General features: G+C 38.8%; 3 non-coding genes across 3 annotated transcripts; 1 reads left to right on the top strand and 2 right to left on the bottom strand.

Moving 5' to 3' along the window:
* Positions 1 to 3,065: 3,065 nt before the first annotated feature.
* TRNAS-AGA (transfer RNA serine (anticodon AGA)) lies at positions 3,066 to 3,147 on the bottom strand. The gene has a single exon. It is a non-coding gene; the product is annotated as a tRNA-Ser (tRNA).
* A 3,826-nt stretch (positions 3,148 to 6,973) lies between these two features.
* TRNAQ-CUG (transfer RNA glutamine (anticodon CUG)) lies at positions 6,974 to 7,045 on the bottom strand. The gene has a single exon. It is a non-coding gene; the product is annotated as a tRNA-Gln (tRNA).
* Positions 7,046 to 12,284: 5,239 nt separating this feature from the next.
* On the top strand, positions 12,285 to 12,366 carry TRNAS-UGA (transfer RNA serine (anticodon UGA)). Its single transcript has one exon. It is a non-coding gene; the product is annotated as a tRNA-Ser (tRNA).
* The last annotated feature ends 2,742 nt before the right edge of the window (positions 12,367 to 15,108 follow it).

Here is a 15,108-nt window from a genome sequence, read left to right on the forward strand (position 1 = left end):
TGAAAGACTAACAGATGTAGCAAAAGAAATACCAAAAATTCATAAAATATTTAAGGAAAATAATGGATTAATTGACCAACTACTTTTTTGAGACATTTAAATGATGCCAAGAAAACAAAAGAGACGAAAGGATGTGCTAAAGGGATGTACTATTTAAAGGACACACAGCAGTTAGATTCATAAATGGGGTTAGTTTCTACTACATTAGCTTATGTAATCGAAAGTGATGACTTAACCAGTTCATTACTTCAAAAACACATATGCTAGCAGGCAGAATGATGAATACAGAAGTAGTTTCATATGAGACATATAAACAAAGATATATGGAAGCACTAATATTACCATTGCATTTTCTTAAACAATAATATTATGGCAAAGACACTATAAGGGGCACTGAAGAAGGGGAATGAAGGATGGAACTTGAGGGTTTTTCAAAGGAGGAGACACAGACAGGCAATCTTTAAGGATGCAAGGGATTTCAGGAGGTGAAGAACCTGGGAGTGACAACACTGAATAAGCTAAAAATCAATTTTACATTTGAGGAACTCTATCTTGACTTTAAGGCTGTGCCTTGACTTTGAGGACAGCAAGTCAGCCAATCAGAAATGAATGATTCCCACAACTGAAACAAATGTAAAAAGACATGGTGAAGGAGGCTCATGGATTTTCTGGGCTCTGCCTTCCTAGAAATAGAAACTTTGGAGGCTTGACAATGCTCCTGATGCTGAAACAGGAGCTATTTGTGATGCTGGGTAAGAGCTATCCCCCTACTGTCCTGGAAGAGGAGCTGGGAGCAGGACTCACTGGGCTTTCACAGACACTCCTGAGTAAGTTAGGAAAAAGTGCCCTGAAATAGAAAGTTTACTTATAGCAGCGCTAGCTCCGAAATCTCCAAGAAATGCATGCCAAGAAGACTTCTATGTTGGACCATAACCTATTGGTTCTAGTGTAGACCCTCCCTTGGTTTCAATCTTCTATTAACTCAGTTGTATGTTCTCTTCACACTCTAAATCTGTGATGTCCAATACTTTAGCCACTTGTGACATGTGACTATTGAGCACTTGGTCCTACTTGAGCTCTAAGTGAAAGATACACAGCAGACTTTGAAGATTTTGTATGAAAAAAACAAAGTAAACTATCACACTGTCAACTTTTCAAATTTCTTACATACTGAAATGACATTTTGAATATGTTTGGTTGAAATAAAATATATTATTAAAATGAATTATGCCTGTCTCTTTTTACTTTTTAACATGGCTACTAGAAAATTTTAAATCAGTGGCTCAGATTTATTTCAATTGGAAATGTACTTCCTAATTTACATTCTCTGTTGCAATTGCTGTAATTCTTGTTTTTCTTACACTGTTCACCAGTTTTATTTTTGGTTTTATTTTCCTTATTTATAAGAAATTTCAGTGATTAAAAACTAAAGAGAAAGGGACTCCCCTGGCGGTCCAGTGGTTAAGACTCCTTGCTCCCAATGCAGGAGGCTTGGGTTCCACCCCTGGTTGGGGAACTAAAATCCCATATGCTGCAGGGTATAGCTGAAAAAGAAAAAAAAAAGAAAATGTAATGAGAAGTTCTCGAATCCTAACAGAAGCATTCAGAAACCAGATTACAGGCTGATACTCCACAAAGCAAGATTCTGTGTAATAGTCAGTCCTGGCTCAGGATCTCTATTCCAGCCCCCAGAACTGGAGCTTCATTTTCCATGGGGTTCCTCCAAAAAGCAGTATCTGGAAAGAGAAGAACTTTTGCTTATACTATCAACATTCTCTCTAAGGTATCTTTTTGAACAAATTTTTATTTTTAAATTCTGTACATCGATGTCATGCGGGTTACTTTCCACAACTCTAAAGTTCGGAATTGTTTCCACAGAAGGGCCTTAATATTTCATGACTTTGACGTTCCAGAATTCTATTTAGTTTTTGAGAGTCAAAGCAACCTGTATGCTGAAGGTAAGAGACGGAGCGATGAGAAATGATGCATTTTGCAAAGAAATATCAAATTCATCCTCTGGAAATCCAGGTCTTAAAAGCCAAAACCAAGTTATTTTCATCAAGCAGACCCTGCTCAGCAAGGAGGACTTACCATAATTCAACATCACTGACCCTCCTGAGGTTGCAACTTGATGTTTTTTGACTACTTCATTCCTATGAACACATGCATGAAAGAGGAAAGTATCTGGCATTTAACTGATGAATATGGAACACATTGGATTTAAGAAAAAGTAATAGATGCATTCTTGAGATGCACTAAAGTATGACAACTGTGCAGATCTCCACAAGAGAAGTGAGCATCAGTTCCATCAAATTGCCAAGTGAGATAATCTAATTTTCCTAGGAATTCCTAGGAAGGCACTCAAGTGTGGTTGACATTGCTTTAACACTTCAATACATTAACTCACACATGTTAATGACCCAATGGGATTTTGTATGTGAACTCTGTGCCCAGAATGTATCAAAACCTCATCTCACTTTTAGCTCCTCTCTCTTTACCAACGTCCTGGACCCCAGGACAAGTTAGTCTGGCATAATGTGTCGACTTTTTTGGTTTGGCTACCAAAAGAATGGCTTAAATAATTTGTTCAGTTATGTAGTGGCTTGTCTATTAAAATCCAGTTTGGATTCATGACCATAGATGTGAGTTCTGGCTTTCACTTATATGTGATCCAAGATTTTGTGGAGTTTCCTTTTGTACATGAACAAGGGCATACATGACTGGAGAAGAATCCTGATAAAGGGGAAATGTTTCTGCCAAGTTTTTTCTTTAGGAAAGGCTGCCTTCTAAGCAGGATTTTGACTGAAGGAAAGAGGAAGGTACCATCAAAGCCTGGGCTCTTCTAGTGGGGAAAGAAAGCACCATTAGGGTTGTGGTCGAATTACTTAAAATTAATAATAAATTAGACCCCCATACTTCTGTTTGGGGGTATAATCCCTGTGCTTCCAGCAGCAGGGAGCCTCTCACCGGCAACATAAAGAGCCAGGTTGGAGAACAATCCAGCTTCTCTCTTTAAGGTAACAGCATTCTTCCCCAACTGGCTATGTCTCAATAGAGAAGGGTGTCGTAGTCGGCAGGATTCGAACCTGCGCGGGGAAACCCCAATGGATTTCTAGTCCATCGCCTTAACCACTCGGCCACGACTACTTAGACAGTAGTAAGCTCATTGGCCTAAGTAGCTGTAGAGAACCTCAATTCTCTTCAGAATGTCACATTTTCTATCAGAAAGTGTATTTGTATTAAGCAGTTTCTTGCTCTTTGGCATCATTTAGACACACAGGCTATTGTGTCAAATTGGCAGGTAACACTTCCTCCTCAAACTGCAAGGATCCCTTATTCTGATGGTCTGAAGGGAGGAGACTAATGTTTTGTTGTTTGCTTTTTCATTGCTTCTTTTGCTATGCAGAAGCTTTTTAATTTGATATAGTTCCACTTGTTTATTTTTGCTTTTGTTGCTTTTACTTTTGGTGCCAAATCCAAAAAAATCATTAGCAAGATCTATGTCAAGGAGCTTAAAACGACTTACAGACTTGAAAGTAAGATCTAAAAGCATAAAACCATTGGAATGGGAGGAAATATTTGCAAATCATATATCTGATAAGGGTTTAACATCCAAAATATAGAAAGAACTCATACAAGTGAAAGGCGAGAAAACCATCTGATTTTAAAGTGGATAGAAGATCGGAATAAATCTGTCTTCCAAAGACATACATACAGCCAACAGGTACATGAAAAAGTGCTCAACATCATTAATCATCAGATGAATGCAAATCAAAACTACAATGAGATATCATCTCACATCTGTTATAATGCCTATTATCCAGAAAACAAGAAATAACAAATGTTGGCAAAGATGGGAACCTCTGTGCACTGTTGGTGGGACGATAAGTTGGTGCAACCACTATGGAAAATGTATGGAGATTGCTCAAAAAATTAAAAATAGAACTATCATATGATCCAGCAATTTCACTTCTGGACATTTATCTGAAGAAAACAAAAAACATTAATTTGAAAAGTATATATGTACTCCCATGTTCATTGCAGCACTGTTTACCACAGCTGAAGTATGAAAATCTCTGTCCATCAATGGATAAAGGGATAAAGAGGTTATAGTAAATATACAATGGAATATTATTCAGCCATAAAAAAGAATAAAATCTTGCCATCTATTGCAACATGGATGGACCTTGAGGGAATGATGCTAAGTGAAATAAGCCAGTCAGGAAAGACAAGTACCTTTTATATGTGGAATCTAAAAAAAGAAAAAATAACAAGTTTATAGATATAGAGAACAGATGAGAGGTTACCAAAGGTAAAGGTGGGCTAGTGCAAGTGGGAGAAACGGAGGAAAGGGATCAAAAAGGTAAATAATTAAAAAAAAAAAATTAGGGATGTATCCATTACCCTCAAACCTTTCTACAGAGGACAGCTACTAGAGAACTTCCCAAGGACTCTGGCTCTCTCTTCACCAATCTGTTTCTTAGGGGGGGTTGTAAGGGAGCCCTCCAGGGAGATAGTAGAGGGAAGATGAGTGGGTGTCACATGTGATAAATCCATTGCAAGTTCCCTATGTGTTTTAAAACGATCTAAGATATCGACATCTTTCTCTACCTCATACCAAAGAAATCTTGGCTTCTTCATTTACTCTAGTTCTACTGACTTCAGGTTACAGTCAACTTACCATGCACACTGTTATAATTCCCAACTGTTCTAGCTAACACACTAACTTCAGAATCTTCACTAAGGGTACCCATATTGATAAATTTGATTCAGTTCTACATTGTGTTTCTTTTTTCCTGATCTATCACTCCTCCACACACTACTCTGGTTTTCTTTTGATGTGAATTAGCATTATATTATATTCTTTCAGTATGTAAAATGGAAATATATAGTGATTCCCTGAGCCCTATAGGCAGTGCAAGGTGGTGGGGGTAGGTCTTGATAAAAATCAATATCCTCAAGCAAGGTAACTACTTCAGGTGAGATTTTTACATGATTTTTAAGCAAGGATAGGCTGCTGCTGCTGCTAAGTCACTTCAATAGTGTCTGACTCTGTGCAACCCCATAGATAGCAGCCCACCAGGCTCCTCCATCCCTGGGATTCTCTAGACAAGAGCACTGGGGTAGGTTGCCATTTCCTTCTCCAATGCATGAAAGTGAAAAGTGAAAGTGAAGTTGCTCAGTCATGTCTAACTCTTCGCGACCCCATGGACTGTAGCCTACCAGGCTCCTCCATCCATGGGATTTTCCAGGCAAGAGTACTGGAGTGGATTGCCATTTCCTTCTCCAAGGATAGGCTAGTGTTTTGGAATAGAGGATAGGCTGCTTCTGCTGGCAAGAATATTTTTAGGAAGGAAGCATCACTGACCGTGGTACTTGAATTGATCAAAATATACCAAAATGTCCCCTTTCCATTCTCAGGTACCCTTCTTTCTGAAGAATAAGGAGGAGGAGAAGGGGGTGGGAGAAGGAGAGAAAAGAAAAAGAGGGAAAGGAGAGCCCTAGTGTTTGTGGAGCATCTTCCTTAAGAGCACTGGTATTTGTGGAGTATCTTCCTTAAGCAAAGTACTTACCATGGTAAAAACACAGCAAAGAAGGCCTTACCTTCTTTTATATAAAGTAAAGAGACCGAGGTACAGAGTAGTTTTACGTCTTGAAAATTACGCAGTTAGACATTCACAGAGTGACGAATTCAGTCCCAGTGCGTCTCCGTTTCCCACCCTACCATGCTGGCTCCACCGTGCCAACAGAAGTAGAAGGTGACTCTCTGAGGACTCCACTGCCTAAAGCGGGTGTTGACATTGTTAGGTTGTTTCTCCGTTTTTTGAAATCAAGTATTGGAATTGAATTAGTAAATGTTTTTATTATGGAGTCCTATATTTAAAAATAGTATTGTGGACTTCCTTAGTATGGAAATCAGTGCCAACTGAGGTCCTTTGTACCTATTAAATTTTCATGGCTTTACAAGTAAATGAACTCAGGGAAGGTGAGAAAATGTATACCTACAACGAAGGGTTTTGAGGCCCCAGAGATATACATCGACCAGGAAGCAGTCTCTGATAATGGCGTTCATGCAGGACTTTGCATAAACTGTATCTTTGGTAGACATGAAAATATGGCCTTTCCCTAAACTTCTAAGGAGTTAAGATTTCAAATTACAATCAGGCAGTTAGTGTCTTCATAAAAGCAGTGTATCTGTTAGGGTGAAGTAACAGCAAACATAAGAACACAACAAAGAAACAAAAGGTATGGGTAGGTAGCTTTCCCCCCTTTATTTTAGCAATTTGCTTTTCCAGATTGCTCACTAACATCTATTGGTAATTTAAAATTCAGCTAAGAACAAAAAATAGATAGCTAAAATGAGGACAAGAATTTCAGCTATTAACATAGAGTGAAAAATCTCCTTAATATGCTTTACATGTTGAAATACTATGAATCAATTAAAGCGTAGGTGGATTTTCACTTTCAAGGGCTTTAATAATTAATAATGTGCGAAAACAGTAATTTGTGTGTATTTTATGTAATATTAATAATTAGTAAAAATTCGATTAGTTAATATAAAATTAATATAACAAGAGCATTCTTTAGCTAATAGCAGTAGAAAGAACATCAAACACATTCCCGACAAGCATTTATAACATTTTCATTAGAATATGATGAGGAATAAGACGGATATGATTGCATCTTAATTCTTTACTTTTGAATATTTTAAAAACAAACTAAAAAACTAGTTTTACTTTTGGCTTTGGGTATTTAAAGTTGTACTTTAAAATTCTTCCTATTTGGTATCAAGACAATTTAAAACAGAATGTATACTTGGCCATTTTAAACTTTCACAAGGTAGAAAAACTCCAAAATGATGTAGTAAAGTCTATAAAGAAAAGGCAAAATGTGAATTGCAGATTCCCTGCCAACTCTCCTTAAAAGGAAAACTGGAAAGATAAGTAAATAAAGTCAGAAAGTAAAAGTACCTAGGTTCCACCGAGATTTGAACTCGGATCGCTGGATTCAGAGTCCAGAGTGCTAACCATTACACCATGGAACCCCACGGCTGAAAACCGATAGCACTCCTTCCTGATACCATATAGCTTCAGTTCTGCAATAACACGTCCTCTGAAAAGCCGAAATTTCATCCTTATCCTTGTTTTCTCTATCTGCCTCCATAGCACACACCCCTTTTCTTAGGCGCACCAGAGCTCCTAGTGCAAAACTAGAGCAAAATCGGTTTCTCGGGATAGAAGTGGTAGGTCCGTGATTTCTCGCGCTCCTCCCTGCCTTTTCTGCAGCTCACGGGGCGGCTCTCCGCGCGACCACAGTCAGCCGGGCTGCCCAGATGCAGTGACCGGCGCTCCGATACGGTGTTTGCAGAGCCGCGCTCCCCGCTGGCGTTGTCGGAGGAACGGCTGGGCTCTCTGCATCCCGAGTGTTTGTCCCGAATTCTCGACTTCGAACGTAAGGGACGTTCTTGGAAGTTGAATTTCGTGAGACATAAATTGTGAATGACTTCATTTGACGTGGTGTGCCAACCAGTCCTGGCGCTGTGGCAGAGGCGGACGGGGGGGCGGAGAGAGTGGGATGCCAAGAGATGACTTCTGTTTCTCTGAACGCTTCCACCTCGTGGTGACCAAGGGTAAAGCACTTTGAATGTTTTCAAAACAGGGTTTTGTAACTTGGTTCTCACTGAGAAAGCTGTTGTTCAGTCGCTCAGTGTTCAACTGTTAGCAACCCCATGGACTGCATCACACCAGGCTTCCCCGTCCTTCACTAAACCCCTGTCCCGAAGTTTGCTCAAAGTCATGTCCATTGAATCAGTGATGCCATTCAGCCACCTCACCCTCTGTCGCCCCCTTCTCCTCTTGCCCTCAATCTTTCCCAGCCTCGGGGTCTTTTCCAATGGGTTGGCTCTTTGCATCATGTGGTCAAAGTATTGGAGTTTCAGCTTCAGCATCAATCCTTCCAATGAATCGTAGGGTTGATTTCCTCCAGAATTTACTGGTTTGATCTCCCTGAGGTCCAAGGAACTCTCAAAGAGTCTTCTCTAGCACCACAATTCCAAAGCTGTGACCTACCTCTTTCATGGGCAGTGAAGTTTTCCTGATGTCAAGCAGGAGACTTGACAGGACTGTTTATTGCCTTAGGGGAAGGCAACAGCAGGAAATGGAAGAATCCAGACTGTCAACCCAAAGGGTTGAGGAGAAAAGCAAACGTCTTTACTAAAAGTAAATAATTGTAGCTATGCGGATTTGAACCTTCCCAACAAAAGCCCCGGGGAAGTGTCGGCATTCAGCCAAGACCATTCGAGTTGCATAAAGATGCTTGAAATACAGAAGAAATACTTCCAGGTTGAAGAGGCCGCACTGTAACTGCCCCCTCTGCATTATGTAACATCTCCTGGCAGTAGTAGTTGTCTCTCCTCCATAACTCCAGATGCCTGCTGCCAGAAGGTGATTCCACCCCCTGGGTTCTGATTTCCTATTAGAGACACCCAGATTTAAGTTCTCATGAGGTCTCTGTTTCCTGGTTATCCCTGCCCAACTATAATGCATTTCTGAAAAGATATTTACTAACTTCATAAATGATTTAGTTTAGTCAGGAAGAGATTTCTAGAGTGGAAATCACTTTATCATAGAACTTGGTGAGCATGACTCCTTTGTCTTCTAGATATTGCTGTGGTGATGAGGTTAAATGCCATTCTTAAATAATGTAGACACTTAGGTAGATTCTTAGTCTTTTTCCTTCATTGTGTTGAGCAATAAGTGGAACTTTTAGGTCTGGTGAATTTTGGGGGGCATTTATAAGTAATTGTCACCCTTTCTTTTCTTTGTTGTCTTGTCCTGGAACACTTTCAATCAGACATAGCTGGACTTCCTAGAATGAGCTTTTAATTTATCTACCATTTTCCTATTTTCCATCTTTCTTTTCTCTTCCTCTTTATGAGAAAATTTTCCAACTTTATCTTCCAACTCTTCCATCAAACTTTTTCCTGTCATCACAGTTTTTAAAATTTCAAGACTTCTTGTTCTCTTGATGCTCTTTCAAAAATAACAGCATCCTATTATTGCCCCATAGGTGCAAAATGTTCTCTTATTTCTCTGAGAAAATTAATAATAGTTTTTTTTCCCCTTCTGTTATTTACTAGTTTCTAGTTCCATCAGGCTCTTTCTTCTATTTGCTTTGGTACATATCATTCCTCAGAATTCTGGTGGCCCCTTATCAGTCCAATCCTATTTAAGAGGTAACCTGCAAAACCTAATTGGTTTATGAACCTGATACACCAGCAGATGGACCCATTTTAGAGTGATTGTATATGACAGACCATTGTAATCAGGATGCCTGTTATGTCCTCTGTGGTTTGGTTTTTCCATGACAGTTTTCTCAGAGATTAGTTTCCTTTAATCTTGTTTTTTTTCTCCCAATTCCTATTAGCTTTTCTAAGGATCTGAAATATCCTTTACAGATGTTAATAACTTTATAATTGGTAGCTTTCCACCTTGCAGACAGTCAGATTTCAGCTTTATTCACTCTGCTAACTCAGTTACTATTTATCGAACTCTTTTCTGCCTCCCCAAATGTTGCTGGTAATTGTAATGTTCACCTCAATCCATGTTCCATCCTCCATAGTTGTCTATGGGAGTTGTCTATGGGAATAAGTTACCCAGCTAGCATCTATATCTGCATCTCAATTTGCATAATAATTTGCATAACAATCTGCATTAACAGTTTGCATCTCAGGGTGGCTGAGTGATTAGTCATAACGAACAGATTATGAATGCAAAAGTAACATGTACCCCTAGACTTTAAAGAAGTGTGGACTTTCTCCAGCCTTACGAGATAGCAGATCCTTAAGATAGAAGCAGCCTGGGTCCCTGAATCACCACAAGGGCAAAATGGGTTCCCCTTTCTTTGCTGACTTAGAAGTCCACCGTAGACTCTTACATGACTAAGAACTAAATCTCAACTGCATCAAGATACTGAAATTTGGGGAGGTAAACAATGTTTCTTACCATCTGTCATTTGCTTTCATGCTCTTTTCATCATTGTGGGATTACTTCTTTTTAAATTATTTTTATTGTTAACTTATTAGCATCATAAGAAAACAAAGATAAAGCCCTGGGTTTCACCACTGTAGCAAACATAATTCCTTTGAAAATGACCACTTGAGCTAAATGTTTGATTACAGAGTAATATGAAAGCCTTGTATCTAGATATATTTCTCTTATTCCAGCAATAAAATCACTATTTCTGCTTCTTCATTTTTAAAACTTGAGTAATGATGTCTGCTTCACATTAGAAAAACAAAAAATAACCCACAATTGCACAACCAAGAAACCACACTAGCAACACTTCTGTGTATTTTCTCCCACCCTCAAAAATTTTACATAATTGAGGTCATATAGCACATACATTTTTTACCCTACTCTTTTCATTTAACACTATATCTTGTACTTTTTCCCTGAGCCGTTCACAACTTCTTACAAAATACTGTCTTTAATGGCTTGGTAATATTCTTCCAGGTATATATAACCCAAGTTATATAATCATCCCTCTCTCCATTGTTGGAAATGTTTATTTTACTATTATAACTAAAAGTATCATATATGTCTTTGCACATAAATGATTTCCTTTAGTTTAGATTACCTCCCTAGGAGAGTTTTCTCCAAAATTAGTTTACTATATGAAAGGGAGGAACTATTGGATGGATCAAAAAGTTCGTTTGAGTTTTACAGAAAAGCCTGAAGAATATTTTGGCTAACCCAATATTTGTACGAGGCTCTCTGGTGGAATTTAGAAGTGCTAAAGTGGCAAGAAGGATCCTGTTTCAAGCATAAACAGACAGGAGCAATGCTTCATAGGCTGTCTTAACAACTTACGGTTAAAGTGGGTGGCTTAAGACAGTAGTAATTTATTCTTTCCCAGTTCCAGAGGCCAGAAATTTAAATTAAAGGTGTGTGCAAATTGGTTCTAGAAGGTCTGAAGGAGAATGTGTTTCATGGCTCTCTCCTAGCTTCTGATGGTTGCTGAAAATCCCTGTAGTTCCTTGGTTTGCAACTGCTTTATTCCAATCTCTGCCTCCCTCTCACATGGCCTTTGTACCTGTGTGTCTATTTTTATGTGTGTATCAAGTCTTCCTCTCCTTATAAGGACTCTGTCATTGGATTTAGGGCCTTAATCCAGTATGACCTCATCTTAGCTTGATATTCTTGGCAAAGACTATACTCAAAGTCATATTCACAGGTACCTCAGCTTAGAATTTCAACATTTGTTATTGGGTGACACAGTTCAACCCACCACAGGAAAAACTGTCTCTTTGCCTGCCCTAAATGACAAGATATAGGAGAGCTTTAGTTATGAGAGTTTGAGGGCCTCAGCCATGAAAGGCATTCTCCCTTTGTATCTGAAAGTCTGTCTAAATCTACCTGATGGTGCTTTTGGCAAAGTATTTCAACTCTCAGAAGTCGATCCTGTAGTCCTAAATTCTTCATTTAAAAAATAAAAAAATTAAAAAAAGGAAAAAGAATCCAGTTCTACAGGGTTTCATTAAGTCTCTAAATCCACAATCCTATCAATAGTCTGGCATTCATGACTTTGTGTATTATACACATGGTGTGTTATTTTATTTTATTTGGTTTGTTTTTCTATACCGTGAATGTCCTCAAGCTGTTATATAAGCGGCTTCTCCCTAAGGCTCCTTGGGCTGCAGGCTTTCCTCTCAGGGGAAGAAGAAAAGGAGTAAGGAGTTGAAGATTTTCCCAGCATGAGGGCTGAATATCTTCCCAGCATATTTTTCTTCAGCTCCTGGACCTTCCCCATTCTTTCACCCGGCACTCTGGCTCAAGTCGGGTTTCAAGTACTTCTCTTAAGATAGGGAAAGGTCAACGCAGTTGAAGGTTATCGGAGATACTTCTGTTTCAGAGCTTAACGCTAAAAGCAAACAACTGACTGTCCGCTTTCCGATTTCCCCAAATTTCTTCCATCTCGTTTCCAGTCCCATTGGCACTTGCCGGTGTGAGACTACTAGGGTCACCCTCAGTTCTAGGGCATAGAAAATTCGAATCCCTTGTCTCAGAATGATTCTTTGAATTCCATCTTCCTCCGCTGAATTTCTATTTGCCATGGATGAGTTATTTCATCTGAACGTGAGAAGTCTCGAATGGGATTAGGAAATTCTTTGTTACCACGCTAGCTATACACCAAACAACTTTCACCATTTTGGTGCCTAGTGATTCAATGGCATAGCACTTGGTGTACCTTCAAACTCGGTAACAATAAAACGCTCCCAGCAGGTAGTCGTGGCCGAGTGGTTAAGGCGATGGACTTGAAATCCATTGGGGTTTCCCCGCGCAGGTTCGAATCCTGCCGACTACGGTTTTATCCGCAAAAAGAAGGTTACCAAAGATTCTCATGTCAATGACAACAATCAACTGAAACCGCTCTGCAGTCACTCAAGTCAGGTCGAACAACCTGCCATATTCCAGGGACTATAGTGTCCTGAAACACTGACATCAGTCTGAAATGCAGCAGTAAATCTACTACTGTGTAAAGATAACATTAATCCTGATTTGAGGAAGGTGACTTACTTTTCTTTATTTACTGGTCATGCCAACTTAGGTCCTCAGCATCAAACTCAGATTCCATCCTCTTCTAGGGTGGAGGTGCTTTCACAGCTGCTATCTGTTCCAGGGAACTCAAGATTTAGAAAAATAGTATATTCTCTAACAGCTACGATTTTTGAACCCTTACTACAGGCACTGAATTGGCATTGCATGGATTATCTCACTTAATCATCAGTTTAACCCAATCAGGTAGATAATATTAGCACCATTTTAAAGATGAAGAAACAGGGTTGACTTGCACAATAACACACTGTAAAATGGCATCTGAACCAATCAACATCCTTTTAAAAATTTCTCTTGGAGTATAGTTGATTTACAATGTTGTGTTAAGTTTCTGCTATACAGCACATGTGATTCAGTTATATATATATATATATATATATATATATATATATATATATATATATACATTTATCAATTCTTTTAAAGATTCTTTTCCCATATAGATCATTACAGAGTATGGAGTAGTTTCCTGTACTACACAGTAGTGTATACATGTCACTCTCAATTTCCCAATTTATCCACCCCCACCCCAGCAATCTGGTAACCACAAGTTGTTTCTTACATTTGTGACTCTATTTCTGTTTTTTAAATTAGTTCATTTCTACCTTTTTTTAGATCCCACATATAAGCAATATCGTATATTTAATCTTACTTCACTTAGTATGATAATCTCCATATCCATCCATGTTGCTGCAAATGGCATTGCTTATTTCTTTTTCATGACTGAGTATTCCATTGTGTGTATATATATATATATAAAATATATATCTCACGTCTTCTTCATCCAATCCTCTGTTGATGCACATTTATGTTGCTTCCATGCCATAGTTATTGTAAACAGTGCTGTGATTAACACTGAGGTGCATGTATCTTTTTGGATTATAGTTTTCTCTGGATATATGCCTAGGAATGGGATTGCTGGATCATATTGTAATTTACTTTTAGTTTTTTAAGGACCCTCAAAATACTGTTCTCCATAGTGGTTGTACAAAGTTACATTACTCCCAACAATGTAGGAGGTTCCCCTTTTCTCCACACCCTCAACAAACAAGCATTGATTGTAGACTTTTTGATGATGGTCATTCTCACTGGTGTGAGATGATACCTCACTGTACTTTTGATTTGCATTTTTCTGATAATTAGGATGTTGAGCATCTTTTCATGTGCTTTTTGGCCATTCGTATGTCTTCTTTGAAAAAATGTCTATTTAGATCTGCTCATTTTTTGATTGGGTTTTGTGGGTTTGGTTTTTTTTTTGGTTAACTTTATTAAATTTTGTTGTAAACATTTATTTGGGTTTTACAGTCAATTCAGGAAACAAATATGAATTCAGAAACTCACTGCTTTGATTCCCATGCAGAAGAAAGTGGGGAAATAAGGTCCAGGTAGGAGTACAGAATACATGGAAAAGTAAAATGGAGAAAGGGATAGGGGAGGAGGAAGTCTATGAGATGGGAGGGATAGAGCAGGAGAGAAGCCAGCAGGGTGCCAAATACAGGAATATCCTCATCCCTCTTAGATACTCTTATTCTGAGCTTCCTCTGTCGTTGAAGCCCCTTAATCCCTTCTCTCTTGTTCTGACAAGCATCTATGCACCATCTCCACTCTTCAAAATCAGCCCCAGATATCAACGCATTACTAAAGTCCACCTCTTCTACAAAGGCACTTGGATTGTTTCCAGTTTTGGCTATTATAAACATTGCTGCTATGAATATTGTTATATATGTTTTTCAGTCAATACAAATAAGGATTTTTGATGGGTGGAAACACTTAAGGATGGAATTGTAGAGTCACAGTAATTGTGTATGTTCAAGCTTTAGTATGTAATGCCAAAACACTTTTGTAAGTGATTGAACCAATTTATATTCCCAAGTATGACAGAGTCCAGTTGCTTCACATCCTAAACAATGCTTGGTATTATCTGCCTTTTTATATTTTATTGTAACCCTTCAGGTAGGTAAATATTTGTGATGGTTAATGTGTCAACCTGCTGGGTCACAGTGTCCAGATATGTGGTCAACCATTAATCTGTGTTTCTGTGATCCTTCTTTGAGTATGTTTTGAAAGAGACTGAGAGTTAAATTAGTGGACTCAATAAAGCAGATTGCCCTCCATAATATGAATGGGCCTCATTCAACTGCAAAAATACAGTGAAATACTGGCTTCCCTTCTAAGAGGGAATTGTGCTGATAGTCAGTCTCTTCCTGGGTGCTTGCTGCCCACTCTGCAGATTTTGGACTTGCCAGCCCATTATCTCAGGAGGCAATTCTTCAGAATAAATCTCCTTTACACATCCTATTCATTTGTTTCTCTGGTAAACTCTAATAGATCATGTCTGTGATCACTTTTGTCACGTTCCTTCACACAATTAAATGCATCAGGGGCACTAGTTTGGAGTTGCCTAGTCAGCCAGTTCAGCTGAAGCACACATGAGCCCCCAGCTGTGCCATGTCCCTATCAGCATTTCAGAGTTGGATGTCTAGCAGGATGG

This window comes from Muntiacus reevesi, chromosome 20 (assembly GCF_963930625.1).
Source record: "Muntiacus reevesi chromosome 20, mMunRee1.1, whole genome shotgun sequence".
Classification (NCBI taxonomy): domain Eukaryota; kingdom Metazoa; phylum Chordata; class Mammalia; order Artiodactyla; family Cervidae; genus Muntiacus; species Muntiacus reevesi.